The following is a 17,105-nucleotide window of genomic DNA, read 5'->3' on the forward strand; positions in this document are numbered from 1 at the left end:
TGCAAGGCTGTCCCATGTGGGGAGGAAACTCTCAGAAGATTGCCAGTTTCTCCTAGAGGGAGAAGTAGGCTACATGATATCGCTTCTGGGAACTTGCTTTTAAGTCTCTCTCTGGATGTTGGCCGTTGATGGGATTACACACACCTGGGTTCATGCATGAAGCCTGTCCGAACGTGTGGAGAGGGGCCTCGAGCATGGCTGTAGCTAGGTTCTGGTGGTCTTTGGCTGCCGGGAGCTCTGCTCGGGGTGGGAAGGGAAGCTGGAGCCCATCCCCTCCGAGGGGCACCAGCCAGGCGTGCGGGCAAGAGATTCCATAGCCTCTAAGATGTGCTCTGCACCACCTGAAGAGCCAAGCTGACTGAGTAGTAAAAGGTTCCCAAGTAGAATAAAGTTAATAGATGGTACATAAGATGTTGGGGAACTGCATTTCATCATGCGATTATAAGATGGCAGGGAAGTTTCCTTGGCACTGAATGAATGGAAATTAACAGTGTGCAAGATCACCTTCTGGAATTGTCTACTCACCCTACCCTTGCCAACCCCAAATGCTAATACCTTACTGCTACAAGCGGATTATAGCATTATAATCCAACAGTAAGGACTATTTTTCTTGAACTAACATCAGTAGTGACTCTTTAGGAATAATGAGTTTGTAGTAGGTGCTCAATAAAGACTTGCAGAGGAAAAAAATCTGTTCCTATAAGTTTGTATGAAATGTGAGTTTTTGTGGCTCTTCTGATGATTTCCCAATGACATATGTTTTAATTTCAGAGACACTTTATCTTCACTTCTGATTGACTTTTAATTGGCAGTGATTCTTAACACTGAGAGAGCTCAGTTATTAAAATGGAACCCTGCAGGGAATCCATTTGTAAAGCGATAAATCCTTTTATAGTGTGAATAATCACTCATTAATTGATATGGTTTATAAATCTGAATTTTCACGTGCTGCATTATTTTTTTCCTTAAATGCAAGTACAACTATGATCTCCTTATTATAATCTTAGAGTTCAAGAAGGGTTAAAATGTATAATAGTTTTTCTAGCTTACAATTGAGTTCTTTTTAGTTACTTCAAGACTTCTCTTTCTATTAATTCCTTTTTATAGGACATCCTACGTAATTCTAGCTAAACAATTATTTGTTGTTTGTAAGACTACTGGTAGCACATTGGTAGGGCGCTTGCCTTTCATGCAGCCGACCCATGTTTGATTCCTCTGCCCCTCTTGGAGAGCCCGGCAAGCTACCGAGAGTATCGTGCCTGCACGGCAGAGCCTGGCAAGCTACTTGTGGCATATTGGATATGCCAAAAACAGTAACAATAAGTCTCACATTGAGAGACGTTACTGGTGCCCACTCAAACAAATCAATGAACAATGGGATGACAGTGACAGTGATGAAGACTATTGGTCTGTCAATTTAGTTTTAAAATGCAATTAATAAACTGTTCATCTCTGGAATGTTTACAGATTTTAAAATCTTCTTGAGTCATAGAAAATTTTCTTTAACATAAAAGTTATAAAGTTATATTTTACCTTTACCACATATGCAACAGAGTCCTAGAATGGTTGGTGTGACTCCATCTCCTGTGTTGTTGGCTACAACAGAGTGCAGATTACTAATTTGCCTCTCCCTAAAGAGCTGTTTTTTTTTGTTTTGTTTTGGGGCCACACATGACAGTGCTCTTAGATTACTTGTGACTCTGTACTTGGCAGACTATGTAGTATTAGGGATTGATCTGGCATAGGCTGCATGCAAGACAAACATCTGAATCCCTATACTATTTCTCTGGGTTCGCTCTTCCTACTTAAGTATTGGTAACATGATTTACAGTAGTTTTTTATATTATTGTTTTATTCTTTGCAATGGTACTTTACCATCCCAACACCAAGGCATCAGTAATCCACAACCACTGTCCCAAGATCCTCTTTCAATCCCTACCACCTCGTTTAGCCCTCCTCCATGTCCCCATTGCTGCCATGGTTCGTCCTGGTGTTGTTGCTCAGTTTGTCTTGTTGGGGACTGTCTTATTGCTTCCTTTATTTCTTTATGTTCCACATATGAGTGAAGAGCTGCTTCTTGACTAAAGACTAGTTGACCTGACTGAAGACTGAGTGATGGTCGCTTGAGTGAGCTGGCTTGGAGAGTCTTACAGGTGTCTATCTGTCTGAATGGTTGATTCTGACAAATTCTATCCCATGCCTCTTTTATAGAAATAAACTCTGTTGCATTAGGTTTTCTATCGGTAAATGCATGCCTGATAATATTCTGTCCTGCTGCTTTGGGTATTATGGCAGTTCATGCAGAAAGTACTGGATTAGCCTCATCACAGATGATGATGGGGGATATAAATGTGCTCAGAATATTATTACCAATAATTATAGAGAGAACAGTTAGCCTGATGTTCAATTCACGATACCCATAGTGTAGGCTATAACAAAAAGAATCTCAAATGGGCTGGAGATACCTGCTTCTGAAGCAATAGTACCATAGGGGTCTTGAGTAACATTAATTAATATTAGCATAACTACAGGAGGTTTTTATACTTAAGGTTGCTATGCTGTACTCTCCTTCCCCCACTTCCCTTTCAGTTTTTTTCCTTTTCCCTTTAGATTGACAGGGGCATCATTCTCTGTAATATATTTTCCTTCTATTATTCTGTCCTTGGACTTATTAATCCATCATTTTATTTGGCCCTGCTTTTCAAATGTTAGATGGGAGCTGTGATATTTGTCTTGGCTAGCAAAATAAACGGGCTGTGAAGATTCATTCCGAATGCATCTTTCCTATGTTCTTTTAAGTCTTCAAGAGAATCCCCAGAGACATGCCTCCTTCTGACTTTTCCCCTCTTTCTAGCCCCTTTCCCAGAGATAACATAGCATGCTCCTGAGGACTAGGTAATTATTTTCCTATCCAGATTATGGGGGAAGCAAGGAGGGACTTGAGGTTTGTCAGAAAAACCTAAGTGATGCTTTGTCAGCACTGATACCTCTCCACCCAAAGAGAGTGGGCTACAAGCTAGAGAGAGAGACACAATAACATTGAAAGCAAAATTTTTGCCATGAGGCCCTCTCAGAGCTGTGAAACTAACCTGCTCGGATTTTTTTCCTCCAGCCCATAAAAGGGCTCACAGCCAGAAAATACAAATCCCATAGGCTGCTATTATGCTGATGACAGTGAAGAAAGGGGGAAAATTGTTTCGTTGCTGAATTGCAGATATAATTATGACATTTTATATATTTTGCAGCCTGTATCAAAGCGTTATATTAATATCTACTCTGCCCTATAACAGAAGAAAAGTTAGCACCTTAATGCAGGAACTCGGGCTCTGATTTTGCTCAGATTGAATTCCTCTGACTATTTACTAATATGAATTTGGTGGTTAAAGGAAAATTCAGAAGCAGGTGATAATGGCTGTAGCTTGCACAGGACCAGCTGATTCATACAAATCATTTGTTCCAACGCAGGGAGGGATGCTAATTGCACTTGGACAGTGTCTTTCACTGCCAAGATCTGCAGCTAAAGCCTAACTGCTTACTTCAGTCAAAGATGGATACACGGGGTGTTGAGAAAATATGTTCAAATACCGAGCTGTAGCTCACAGAAAGAAAAGTGTGGGAGTCAATTTGTGGGGCTTACAAATCAACATGATTAGGACAAAGGACCCAGAATTTCCATTAGTGAGGTCATCTAGAAGTCAAGTCTTTGGCTGTGAAAAGGGATATAAAAGGAAAAAAAGGTCAGAGAGATTGTTCAATGGGTAGGGTTTGCATTGTGCTTGCTTTTCATGTGGCCAACCCAAGTTCAAACCCTGGTAGCTCATGTGGTCCCTGAGCCTACTAGGAGTGACCCTTGAACACAGAGCCAGGAATAAGCCTCGAGCACTTCTGGGTGTGTTCCCCAAACTAACAAACAGAACTGAAGCAAAGCAAAAAAAAAACCCAACCACGATCTATCAGTACTTTCAAGTGTGACTCAGGCCACTATACTGGGATTGGTGATTTGGTCCAAACCTTATATTAAGAATTACGTATTCTTGGTGAACTGTGAGGCAATAAATAGACAAACAACATTTTGGGTGATGCAGAATAGACAGGGAAAGAAAATGTATAGTAATGAAATATTCATAACCTTGCGTTTTATGGACCTCAAACACTAGTTCCATGATTTACACTATTTCTGTATGCAGTAGTATGGGATCTGCCGAACAATAATAAAGATGGTATTAGAATGCTACTGCCTCAGTGTCATGGAGGAGGGAGTATTAATCAGTCCTGTACGATAGCTATAAACCCAAGTAAATAGAAGTGCATATAGGTAGTTGCTTCCCTGCTCTCTTTATGCTTGGCCTATGGAAATAGAGGTGATGAGAAATGCAGTAATTACAAAGATGATGAGTGCCAGCAGCCAGCCTCAAATAAATACCCACATTATTCTCAGAGCTTGTAGTTGTTCAGGGCCACAGCTAGAGACCAGCTATTTCCAAGAAAAATGTTGTGGTGAATATCTCACATGAAGACAGACTGTTCCAAAATTCTTGTTCCATTTGACCCCTAGCTCAGTTCTGTACATAGCCTCCTTACATGGTGGAGTTGCTCAGGGTTTACTGACACTGAGACCTGCTCTCGAGGGACAGATGGGAAGGAATAAACCACATCCAGACTGTCCTGGTGTTTACCTCATTCCAGCTCGAAGAGGCACGATTGGCCACAAGCACGGTCAGATCTGCTGCTAACGCAGCCTCAGCACAGCTGTTTCACTCCTGATTTTACCAAGGGATTAAATAACACACTCGTTGGGTGCTGAGAGTGCCCTTTGCTGAGATGAAACTATAGTAACGTGGCAATGCTCCATGGAACTGTGAAGTTATCATTGCATCTCTCTCTTGTCTTTCAGACTTACAAGTACCTTACTGAACACAGAGACTCTGTTTTCCACCCCACTCTTTTCTAAATGAATAAATTTATCAGCTATCTATATCACTTACTAAAGACAGAATCCAATAGTTAGCCACTAAATTTTTTTCAAGGCGAATCTGAATAATTTTCATGATCATTCAACATTTATCTCTGGATATTTACGTTGTCACATAAGCCACTGTCTCTTCCATTTCCCTTAATGAATCAATGCAGTATGCCATGTTTCCTTCAGTTATGTATTAGGAATTTTATCCTAATACATGACTTAGTGTGCTTTTTTCTTATTAAATTTATAGGATATAATTATTTTTCAGTTATAAAACTTTACAAGTGAATAAACAGTTCATTTCCAAGAGTGAGAAGTTATACTCATCTAGGTGACAAATATGCATAATCAAAAAATTAACTATTCATCTTGAAGAACAATTATTTTTATGCTTTGTTCATGCCTCTATTTTTATTGCACAGAAATAGGAGTATTGAGACAAGCAAGGGTAATAATACCAAGGTCCAGCAAATGTGGAAGAAATAAAGCAACATATTCCACAGTTCCAGTGATATTTTTTTTGCATCAACATAGGTTGCCTGTCATGTTGTTACAGAGGAATTATTCAAGATAGGACATACTGTTGGCAAGAGTGACAGGTGGAATATTGAATTTAATTAAAGCTGTTTTATTGAATCTCTTGCAAATACATGTTTCTTTTAGAACCTCTTCCTTTTTCCCCACTTTCCTTGGGTCTTCTTCCTCTCAGTATCACTGTATTTACTGTCATCCCGTTGATCATCGATTTGCTAGAGAGGGCCCAGTAATGTCTCCATTCATCATAGCCCTGAGACTTTAGCAGCCTCTTTACTTGTCCTTCCCAATGGTGCCACATTAGAGGCTCTTCAGGGCCAGGGGGAATGAGACCCATCATTGTTACTATATTTGGCATATGAATATGCCACAGGGAGGTTGCCAGGCTCTTCCCCATGTGGGCAGTAAACTCTTGGTAACTTGCTAGGTTCTCCAAGAGGGAGAACGAGGCTATTAAATGTACTTCTGGGAGCTTGGTTTTATAGTCTCTGGGTGTTGGCCATTGCTGGGATTACATGGCACCAGGGGCAGTTTCTGGGTGTGACCGCCTAGCTACTGAAAAATGGGGCAGTCTTCAACTTCCGGGGCTTTGCTTGGGGCAGGGAGGGAAAGTCAACCTGCCCCCTCCAAGGGACCCCGGTGAAAACAGCCAGGCAAGGGGGCAAGAGACTCTGCATTCCTCTCTTCTGGGAGCTTGGTTTTAAAGTCTCTGGATGTTGACCGTTGATGGGATTTCATGGTGTCAGGGGCAGATTCTGGGCGTGACTGCCTAGGTACTGGAAAATAGGCAATCTGGGTGAAAGAGGACCAGTCCCAAACCGAGCAGCCTTGGAGATCTCGGCCCCAGGTCTTGCATACCTGGGTTCTTCTGCCGATTCCTTCATGTGTGAGGCTTGTCCAAATGTGTGGAGAGTGGCCTTGAGCACGGCTGTGGCTAGGTTCTGGAGGTCTTCAACTTCCTCTCAGTACTGAAATATATATATATATATATGATTTTTGGGTCTCACCCAGTGATACACAGAGGTTACTCCTGGCTCTGCACTCAGGAATTACTCCTAGTGGTGCTCAGGGGACCATATGGGATGCTGAGAATCAAACCTGGGTTGGCCGTGTGCAAGGCAAATGCTCTACCCGCTTTGCTATCACTCCAGCCCCTGAAAATATTTTTTACTTAGAATTTTAAGCACATTTTTCTCTATCAAGAATGTGGGTAGATGTAAGGAAGACTTTGCTCAATTCCAGGTAGTTTTCAAGATTTTCTTACCTTATATGTATATATCATGTATATTTTACATACCCACAGCTATGCATAGTATATATATAACCCATTATGTCTCAGATATGTCTCATGTAGTCAAAAATTTACAATAAACTGAAGTTCTATAATGCTGTTGACTAATTTGGCAGAGTATCTTAAAAGAGAAAAGGTTTAGAATACTTTGGGGCAAATGATTCCAAAGTATTTAGTAGGTCTGGATAATTGTTCAAAGATTTAAAGATGACAAAGGGAAAATAAATCATTGAAATTAGTAATAGAAATCTTCATCTACCTTAGAAATCAAGTGAGATGAGTTGCCTCATTACTTATGAAAAGCAGCATTAGTGAATTATGAGCATCACTTGGACTCTTCATTTGCACAGCAATGGATTCTGAGTCCATTGAGCTACACTGATGCTTACAGCCACACATCTTGCTAACCTGCTCATTCAGGACCTTTATACTCCTGCAAATATTGCCTAAAACAGTTCTCAAAAGTGATTTACTTTATTCTACAAAGGTAATAACAACAGATCCTCAATGAACTTTTAAAGATAATAAGTCACAAACTGTACCTTTTCTTTTTCCTGTCTCCTACTGGCAATGTTATAAATGTCTCACTCCATAACATGTTGGTCTAAGTTGGATAAAACATACTTTCCTGGGGTTCTCTATTTGCTAATAGAAAAAAGGGATGAATTGTTGCTACTGAACTTGCTGTGAAGTGCTTTGACTTCAGGTGAGCTCACAATCAGCTTATCACTGCAGTGCTGTGATTTGGGTCATAATTAAAAGATTTCACTACAGAAAACGACTGTGCTGTTTGTACATTCCTTTCATGGCCTTGAGGAAGAAGAACATCAATCACTTATATGCCTTTCATATATGATTTTTTTTAAAGGCAGCATGGTAAAATAGAAAAGTCAAGGCCATAAAAAGATAGACCTAGTTTCAATCCTGCTTCTGACAATTAGGAACTTTGTAACTTGGACAAATTACTTAAGACTATTGAGTCTTAGCTTCTTCAATTGCACAATAATTTCAGCCTTTTAGGGTTCTATGAATTAGATTAAACATGTTAAACACTTGATTCCTCCCCCTCACATTTAAATTTACTTCAGAATTAGACTCCTCTTTGTAATGGTCATTATTCTACTAGGTACTAAACTAGATGATAAGAAATTATGAAAATTAATGAGATTAGTAAACTCATTTTCTTTCAATCATGGAATACTGAAAGGACTCTCTATCCATAAAACATTTCCCATTAACCACAACATTTTTTTCCTTAAAATGAAAACTTTGCTTTATCCTTAATGAGTTATAAGTTAAGTCTGGACTAGAATGACTTTCTATAGCAGATTTAAAATTCCTTAAGGTAGCTTCAACTTTTCCCCCCTAGACAATTATCTCCCTATATGTGCTCAAATATTTATTGACATGGGCAAAGAATGTTCCAGAGGTAGGTAGAGTGATAATATAGCAGGGAGGTCACTTGTACACAACTAACCTGGATTTGATCCCCAGCTTCTCATATGATCCCCCAATCCCTGCTAGCAATGATCCCTATGTGCAGAACCAGGAGTGAACCTTGAGCATTGCTGGGTGTGATCCCCAAACCAAAAATCAATCAATAAATAAAAATAAGATTTCCTTTAAAAATAAAAGAATCCCCTAGGGGGATCTTGTAGACTTAAAAGAAGAAAGAAAATTTTGCACTAACTTACTCTTTAATTCTGCTCAGTAGTGGTACATAGTTCCTATGGAGAATCAGTCGAAATCACACTCTTTGTTGTTAAATATTAGGAACAAAAAATTGTGCCCCATCCTTTGCTCACATCTGAAGGAAGACACTTTAAGGAAATTACCTATTTTCCATACTTAGCCATCTTTCTAAGGATGCCAGAGGATGTGCTTTTCACTTTCTTCTTGTCTAGTCTAAGAACTACCTTTATGACACCAGAGGGAAGTAGTCTACCAGTGATTCTACATCAAATTATAAATTTGATGAGGCTGGAGTGAAATCACAGTGTATACAGCCTACCTGGGTTTGATCACTGGCACCCCTTTTAGTACCCCAAGTCCTGCCAGGAGTAAGCTCTGAGCACAGGGCCAGGAGTAAATCCTGAGCATTGCTGGGTGTGGTCCACAAACCAAAATAAATTATAGTTTTGAGGAGATTTATACATGGCCTTTGAAGGAATGAAAAGAAAAGCAAATTATAGTGAAGATATAGTGCAGCCCAATAATGCACTTTAAAAGGGCATCTCTCTAAAGAGAACATGGAGAAGTGTCTGTAAGGCAGTGTCTTTCAGTAGATGTTTCTGGTTACAGTTTTCAATTTTGGTGAAAGGGAGATTTGAAACTGTGCTGTTGAAGTTTCACAATTTTCTCCTTTTCAAGTTATAGGACCAGATAAAACAAACATCAAACACTGACAACATTGAGTGGCATATTCATTCTCATTTAATAAATATTTAATTAACTCACAAGAGTCATGGTGGGAGTTGCCAAAACCATGAACTCTGGAGCCTCTATGCCTGGTTTGGGTTTTAGGTTTGGGTTTTATATTTACTAAGTGGGAGACCTAGGAGAAGCCGCTCTACCTTTTGAAAGTTGTGTTATATACAGTACCACCACTTTAATGGTAGGAAAAAATAATAAAACTAAACTTTTACTTTGTTGTGAGGATTGAATGTACTGTTACCAGTCAAATCATTCTGATAAGAGTCTTGACACGTACTGGAAATTCAACATTACATTGAAAAATAAGGGAAATAAAAAAAATTGTTTGTAGGCATCTTCTATGGACAGGATAAATATAGGTAAGTGGTAAGCATGAAAATGAATGGGATTGTTGCATCTTCTGAAAATACCATTCTAATAGGAAGATATAGGAATAAACAATTATGGTAGAATGTGCTCTGCATTTAGATAGTGACACATTATAATTTTTGGTGCCATAGAAATTATGGCACCACTTTTCAGAAAGATTAATGCAGGTACAGGGTTTGAAAGGGTAATTGTGTTCTCTAGGGAGAGAATGGGGCAGGGGTCAAGAGGAGTTCTATGAAGAATAAATGACCTGGGTGAAGAAAGGGATATTATATCCTCTTTCTCTCTCTCTCACTCGCTCTCACTCTCTCTTTCACACACATACACTCTCTCTATTTCTCTCTCTCACCCTTTCTCTCTCTCTCTGTGTTTTATTTTTATGTTTGTTTGTTTTGGGATCACACATAGATGTACTCAGGGCTTTCTCCCATGGGCTTGTGGGACCGTATGTGATGCCAAGGATCAAGCCTGCATCAGCCACATGAAAGGTAAGTGCCTTACCCCTGTACTATCTCTCCAGCTCTGGGTCATTATATTCTCTAAGGGTAGCTGCTCTTAGTTGTTTAAATGAAGGCAGCATGATTAGGACTGTGATGAGAGATGTAACCAGAAAATTTAGGCTCAGGACAAGTTGCAAAGTCCATGTCATGCTATAGATGACCCAGGATGGGCTTCTATGAAGGCATCTGAACCAGAGGATGCCAGGATCACAGAAAGACACTCATTTCTTACTGAGTTCATGTTTCACTGAAGCACTCAGGGAGAAATCATTTTATCTAAGTATTATAATTAATTATATTATATATTATAGTATTATATATTACTAATTATATTAGACATTATATAATTAATATAATATAATATAATAATGGAAGGACGAGTAGAGAGAGGCTTCTAAACTCTCAGAGCAGGAACAAATGGAGACATTACTGAGATGGCTCGAGAAATTCGATGACCAATGGGATGATGGTGATGATGATGGTGATGATGATAAATAACATAGACATGGTGAGTTTGCAGTCAAATTCCCCTTGCACTCCTCAGAATTGCCTGGCTGCCTTGAGTCTATCACTTAAAGTCTCTAAACCTCATTTTCACCAGGGTTGTTGGGAGGTTTGAACAAGATAATATATATACACTTAGTGAAAGGTAAAGGAATTGGGAAGCATGCCACATGAATAAATCACTTTGTACCAGGAAGGCATAATTAAGTTCAACCTCAGGACCCCTTGTGCCAGTCTACCCACAGGCTGAATCTTTCAGAGAAGAGTGGGGCCAGTACCCCTCCAGTTTCTCCAGCAAGACTGAACTGGGGTAGGGAAAAAGCAGAACCATTAAACTTAATGCTTTTGCCTTCTGCTGATGAGAAATTTCCTCTAAACTCCACTCCTTGAATTTTTGTTTCTGTTTGTTTGGTGCCACACCCTGCAGGGCTCAGGGCTTACTCTTGGCTCTGCACTGAGGGCTAAGGGGATCTATGGGTTACCAGGAATCAAACTCAGGCGCTGGCTGCATACAAAGTAAGAGCCCCACTGTGTGCTATTGCCCTGGCTGTTCAACTCCTCTATCGATATAGACCCACATAACCTATAAGTTCTGTTACTAGAAATAAACCTCCATCTTATAGACTCACACACCCTGTAGGTTCTGTTACTAGAAATAAAATAGAGTACCCAAAAATCAGTGTGGGACAATGAGGAGGTTGGATCCTTAGTCAATTTTTTGAAAAACTTTGGGTAATTTTTCACCTTATTTGCAATATGAAAATAGCCTATTTCATCAAACTTTTGTCAAGATTAAATGTAATAGCACAGTAAAGTGCTTAGCACAGTGTTTGATTCCCACCGACAAATGCTAAATTGATCAGTCATTGTATTTAAAAATTAATAAACCAATATTTGAGTTACTATCTAATTATGTAACCCCAGATCCCAAATGGTAAAAGACAAATCCCCAGGCCCCAAATGGTAAATGGCAGGAACCCAGACCCCAAATGGGAGAAGGCAAATTTAGCATTGGGCTTCTCTATACAGCCATATAGTTCCTGTAGTGATAGCACAGCAGGTAGGGCATTTGCCTTGCATGTGGCCAACCTGGGTTTGATTCCTCCGTCCCTCTTGGAGAGCCTAGCAAGCTACCAAGAGTATCCTGCCTGAACAGCAGAGCCTGGCAAGCTCCCTATGGCATATTCTTTTTTTTTCTTTTTGGGTCACACCCAGCATTGTACTGGCATCACTCCTGGCTCATGCACTAAGGAATTACTCCTGGCAGTGCTTGGGGGACCATATGGTATGCTGGGATTTGAACCTGGGTTGGCCACCTGCAAGGCAAAAACACCCTACCCGCCCCACTGTGCTATTGCTCCAGCCCCACCCTGTGGCATATTCGATATGCCAAAAATAGTAACAATAAAAGTCTTACAATGGAGACATTACTGGTGCCCACTCAAGCAAATGATGAACAATGGAATGACAGTGCTACTTCACCTTGATTTCCTGGCATGGCATAGATTCCCACCTCAAAAACACAGCACAGGTATAAAAATGAGAAATTGAAAGTGAGTAGAGATGATATTTCTAGATTGTCTGTCAAGTTTAACGAAATGTGTCTAAGTAAACAAGCAATTCCAAGATCTGACGGTGAGTTGCATATTTAAGAGTCTTCCTTTTTTAATAATCCAAACTGTTGTTAGCAATGGATAAAACAACACTAACTTTTTTTTTTTTTTGGTTCACACCTGGTGATGCTCAGGGGTTACTCTTGGCTCTGCACTCAGGAATTACTCCTGGCGGTGCTCAGGGGACCATATGGGATGCTGGAGATCCAACCCAGGTCAGCCGCATGCAAGGCAAATGCCCTACCTGCTGTGCTATCGCTCCAGCCCCACAACACTAATTTTTAAGAAAAAAAAAACAATATAATTTGCTTTACTCTGATGCATTTAAAAAAACTTTCTAATGCAATGTACATAGTATAAATAAGTAATGTAATCAAGTTTATCTTTAGAAGAAAAAGTTAATAATCTTAGTAGAGACTTGGGAATAAATGGTGCCCTTATTGCATTTTATTACAAATCACATAAATCAAACCACCCCAATCTGAGAGCACAATCATTTGAATATTTTGAATCCCCTTCTGACCCTTCTTGCCTTCCCACACACCTCTGGGCTGCAATCAGGCTGTGCAGGCTGCAGGGAGTAACACAGAAATGGCTCAAGGGTGACAGGGCCCTCCACTTCCTCTTTGTGATATTCAAGGTCTCAGCTCTTTTGGACCTGCCGGGGGTGCTGGACACCCCAGGTGACTGCACTCAGCATCCCACTCCTAACTCTAGCTTTGGGAAGAGTGGTGAGAAATGATTGATAAAAGTGATCTGCACAATTAGATAATAAAAGGGAATTCAGTGGGTTTGTAAGAGTTCAAAGCGAATGCACTGTGTGAGAGAAAAGAGAAGGTTGCCAGGCAAAGTGGATGGAAAGAGAGAAGGAAACCTGCTGGGTTTTGCCACTGGGACCATGTGTTAGGGCTGGCACTGGCACCATTTGTCAGGTGCCAGTGAAATGCAACACAGGGTCTCTCACAGTCAGAGAGCCTGACATCAGACATCCAGTCTTTCTTCCTTGCACAGTTTTACTCCCAAGATTCTGTGCCGGGATTCTAAAATGACTGAACTAGAGGAACTACAAGGACACCTTTATCTCTGACCTCCCATTCCAAATACCTTGTGACTATTTATCATTCTGAATTGGTCTTTCTCCTGCACCTGTTTCCGCCCCCTTCTCTCCATTACTCAAATGTCTCTCTAGACTGGCACTTTCTTTTCAGTTTTTAAAAACACACAAGTCTCAGGACAGAGAGATAGTATAGTGGGTAGGGAGCTTGATCCAGCTTCAATCACCCGCACCACATATAGTCCCCCTGAGCCCTGCCAGTAGTGATCCCTGAGCACATATCCAAGCCCTGAGCACCTCTGGGTGTGGCCCCAAACTCAAAACCATAATGCAGGTTTCTTTTTTAAAAAAAAAAAAAGAAAGGAAAAAGATCCTGGCTCAAATCTTTCCTACATACCTCCACATAAACACTATCTCGCGGTTGGCCAGTTCTCTGAGCTGTTCACTCCCTTGTCACACAGTGATACTGAGTAAGGCTGACTCTTTCCCTGAGTAAATCGTTCCACCCTGTGTTGCCCCAGCTCCCGTGCATCTTTCTGTCAGAACACTTTCATGTGGTTTCATCATGCCCTCTTGTCTCCTTTCTCTCACAATAGCCTTCCAGTTACTTCAGGGATAGGGCCGTAGCTCTCATCTCTCTTCTTATGCTTGCCACTCTTCTTGGGCTTTGAAGATACTCAGTGGACTAAGGGTTTTGTTGACTTTTCGTACTAGTCAGGAGTCTCCAGAGAAACAGAACCAGAAGACTATCTTGTGGAGATTGAGAAATCTCCAGGTCTGTCAGCAAGATGCATATTCAGAAGCACTGACAGTGTAAGTCCAGTTCAAGTCTGAGAGGTTGAGGAATGACACAGACAATGGTGGCTATGCTGTCTGGAGACCAAGTTCAAAGAGGAGGCAGCAACAGCATGGCCTGGACATGATATGACAGAGAAAGAGAACTATATTCAGCCTTTTAGTATTATTCCAATCTTTAAATGATTGGATGAGGCTCATGTACTTTGGGAAGGGTCAGTTTATTTAGTCTAAGGATTTAAATATTGAATCCATAGAAACATACTTTTAGGTATTCCCAGATTATCATCTTACCAAATATCTGGGCACTCAAGTCCCTTTCACATTAACACAAAAAATTAACCATTACATCTATTTATCTTATTTTGTAATTCCCATGGCAGTTTCTATCTTTTTTTTTCAAAAGTAGCTCATAAGCTCTTAGAGTTCCCTTTCTACTTCAATTCCTTCCAGTTCCCTTATTATTTGCATTACAAGATGTAAGCACTGGTTATAACTCACTTCTCTACTCTCTGTGTTCCATGAGCAAGCAGAAATCTTTACAAAATCTGTAAGGTCCTTGACAGAAGCTAATTAACATATGACAAACTTTTACCATGCTCTTCACAGTTCTTGATTTACAGCTGTAACAGAAGAGATACTCCAAAAATTATGTATTCAATCCTATTAAACTAGAGTAATCTGACAAGTGGATTCTTATACATTAATGATAGTATATCAGATTGCTAGCTACATATCCCATATCCTTATTTTTCTCGAGAAATAGAACCTATTATTTGGTGGTGTTGGCATAGTGTTCGAGATTTATACCAAAACCTGTGAAGTATGCCCAAATAGGTCTGTGGTGAGTGCCCTAGGAGACAGGATTCAGTAAAGGGATCTGCTTGCACATGAAACACAGAATAAAAAAAAAAGAGTTATAGTCAGGTATTAGATCACACAGAGTAGACAAAAAGCATTAAATGAAATTGGAGAAAGAAAGGAACTTTGCTTGCTATGGTGCTAATGTTTTCCCAGCTTCCTTTGCACCTTGAGGTGATCCAGTGATTAGATTTTGGCTATTGAGATGCAAGCCAGAAATTGTATGGAATTTCAAGAGAAGCCTTCTAAAGGGCAGTGAAACCACTGGATGCTGTATGAGATTTCCTTTTCCTATTCCTTTTTTGATTGTCAGGATCTTAGATGAGACACTGGCGCACCAGTAGCTAGTTTGAGGATGGAAGCTATGTGCTAAGAATGGCAAAATAGAAAGATAGAATATGTCTTGAGTCTTGATGTCTTTGTAGTGCTGCCCTACCAGCCCTGGACTGTACTGTCTTTTACATGAAAGAATAGAACTTTGTGCTTCTAAACCTCTTTTATTTTTCTATTTTTTTGGTAGCAAAACATAATCTTAACTGAAACATACACATATTAACACTTGCAAAAGAATTAGAGTACTTTTGAAATATAGGAAACTATTCTATCTTTTAAAATAAAAAGCATTTAAACTAATAACCAAGAAACAGATATTACCATGAAATATATTCAGTATTGTAAATATCAAATATATTCTGTTTATTCATTTTTTCCTCCATGATGGTGAATCCTTCAGTACTATGGGGCTTAAACGTGTCTTCCCATGCAAGGACAATTTTCCTGTAAATTAGAGCAAAAGGAAAAAAGCCTTGTAAATCATCTCTCTCACTTAACTTGCCCATTGTCCTCTCTCTGCAGGGAACCTACAGGTTGCAGAAGAAAATGGCTGGTGGAAATGCAGCAGGAAGAATAACACAATTTTGAAATGAGGTGAGAATAAGTGAAATTAGAGTAACAGCAGACCTTACATGCTTTTTTTCACTTCTACTTCACAAAGTTAAAATTGGGGAAATTATTGAGAGGAGACTTTTTTTATATATAAAAATGAGTATAAGACAAGGGTATATTTTTCTGGGGATCACAAAAATGAGGTGAAGGGAGCAGGAGATGTAGATGATCATAAAAAGTCTCAACCCTTTCTGTCTACTCTCCTTACCACAACACAGAGGGTCATTTTCTACTCCGAGGGTATGGTGTTTTTAAAGAAAAAATTCCAACTCACTTGAATTTTTGATAAATTTAGAAAGGTAAGTATAACACATGAAAACAATGCCTTATGTTCATTAAGCACTGCAGCTTTTGGTCAAGAAGGACCAGTATCAATTAACCAAGTAGAATCTTGGCTGATGAGATAAATTCTAAAGAACAAATTAGAAGGAGTGAGAAAGAAAATAACACTATTTTATAATCAAACAAAATGGTGTGGATCAAAGATTATTAAGATTATTATTATTATTAAAAGATAGACCTTAATGTGAGCATCAGGGCAGATGTAAAATGTATTAGCAACATGAAAATATGATATTTTTCACCAATCACAAGGTCCAATTTTTTTCACTCATGTGGCTGGCGCATCAGTGCTAACAACTATTTAGAATCTGAACCCAAGTGAAGCCTTTTTCTCTAGGGATCAAGTCTCTCTACTGGCTGATCGGCTTCCTCAGAGCCTAGAAACTTGTTTTCAAGAACTGGGTAGAAGTGCACGGGCATTTGGAGACTCCAGACTTAGAAGTCATGTAAGTCCACTCCTACTATATTCTGTATTTAAAGCAGTTTCAAAGGTTCACCCAAACTCAAGTGGTAGGAACAAGGATACCACCACTTTGTGAGTGGAATATCAAGGTCATGCTTTAAGAAGAGCTTATGGGACAGAAGCTATTGCAATTACTCTCTTGGTAAAGTACAGACTATCAAAGTAGAAAAAGTAAGTTCATAATAGAAAGTGGGGGAGGTTTTTGGCTACTAAATCAACCTCAGAGCTAATTCATCATCTATTAGAGGGGAAAGATAACCCGCAACCCACATTTCTCATAGTCCTGGGCTTCCAAGCCACTGTCTTCTTGTCATGGATGATTCCAAAGGCAGGAAGCAGGTGCTTCGGGGAGATGCCTTCTTACTCTTAGGGAGAAGGGGAAAAGAAATGTCACCCTTGTCAGGCATCAACTTAGGGATTTTTTTCACCCATCCATGA

This window comes from Sorex araneus, chromosome 1 (assembly GCF_027595985.1).
Source record: "Sorex araneus isolate mSorAra2 chromosome 1, mSorAra2.pri, whole genome shotgun sequence".
Lineage (NCBI taxonomy): Eukaryota > Metazoa > Chordata > Mammalia > Eulipotyphla > Soricidae > Sorex > Sorex araneus.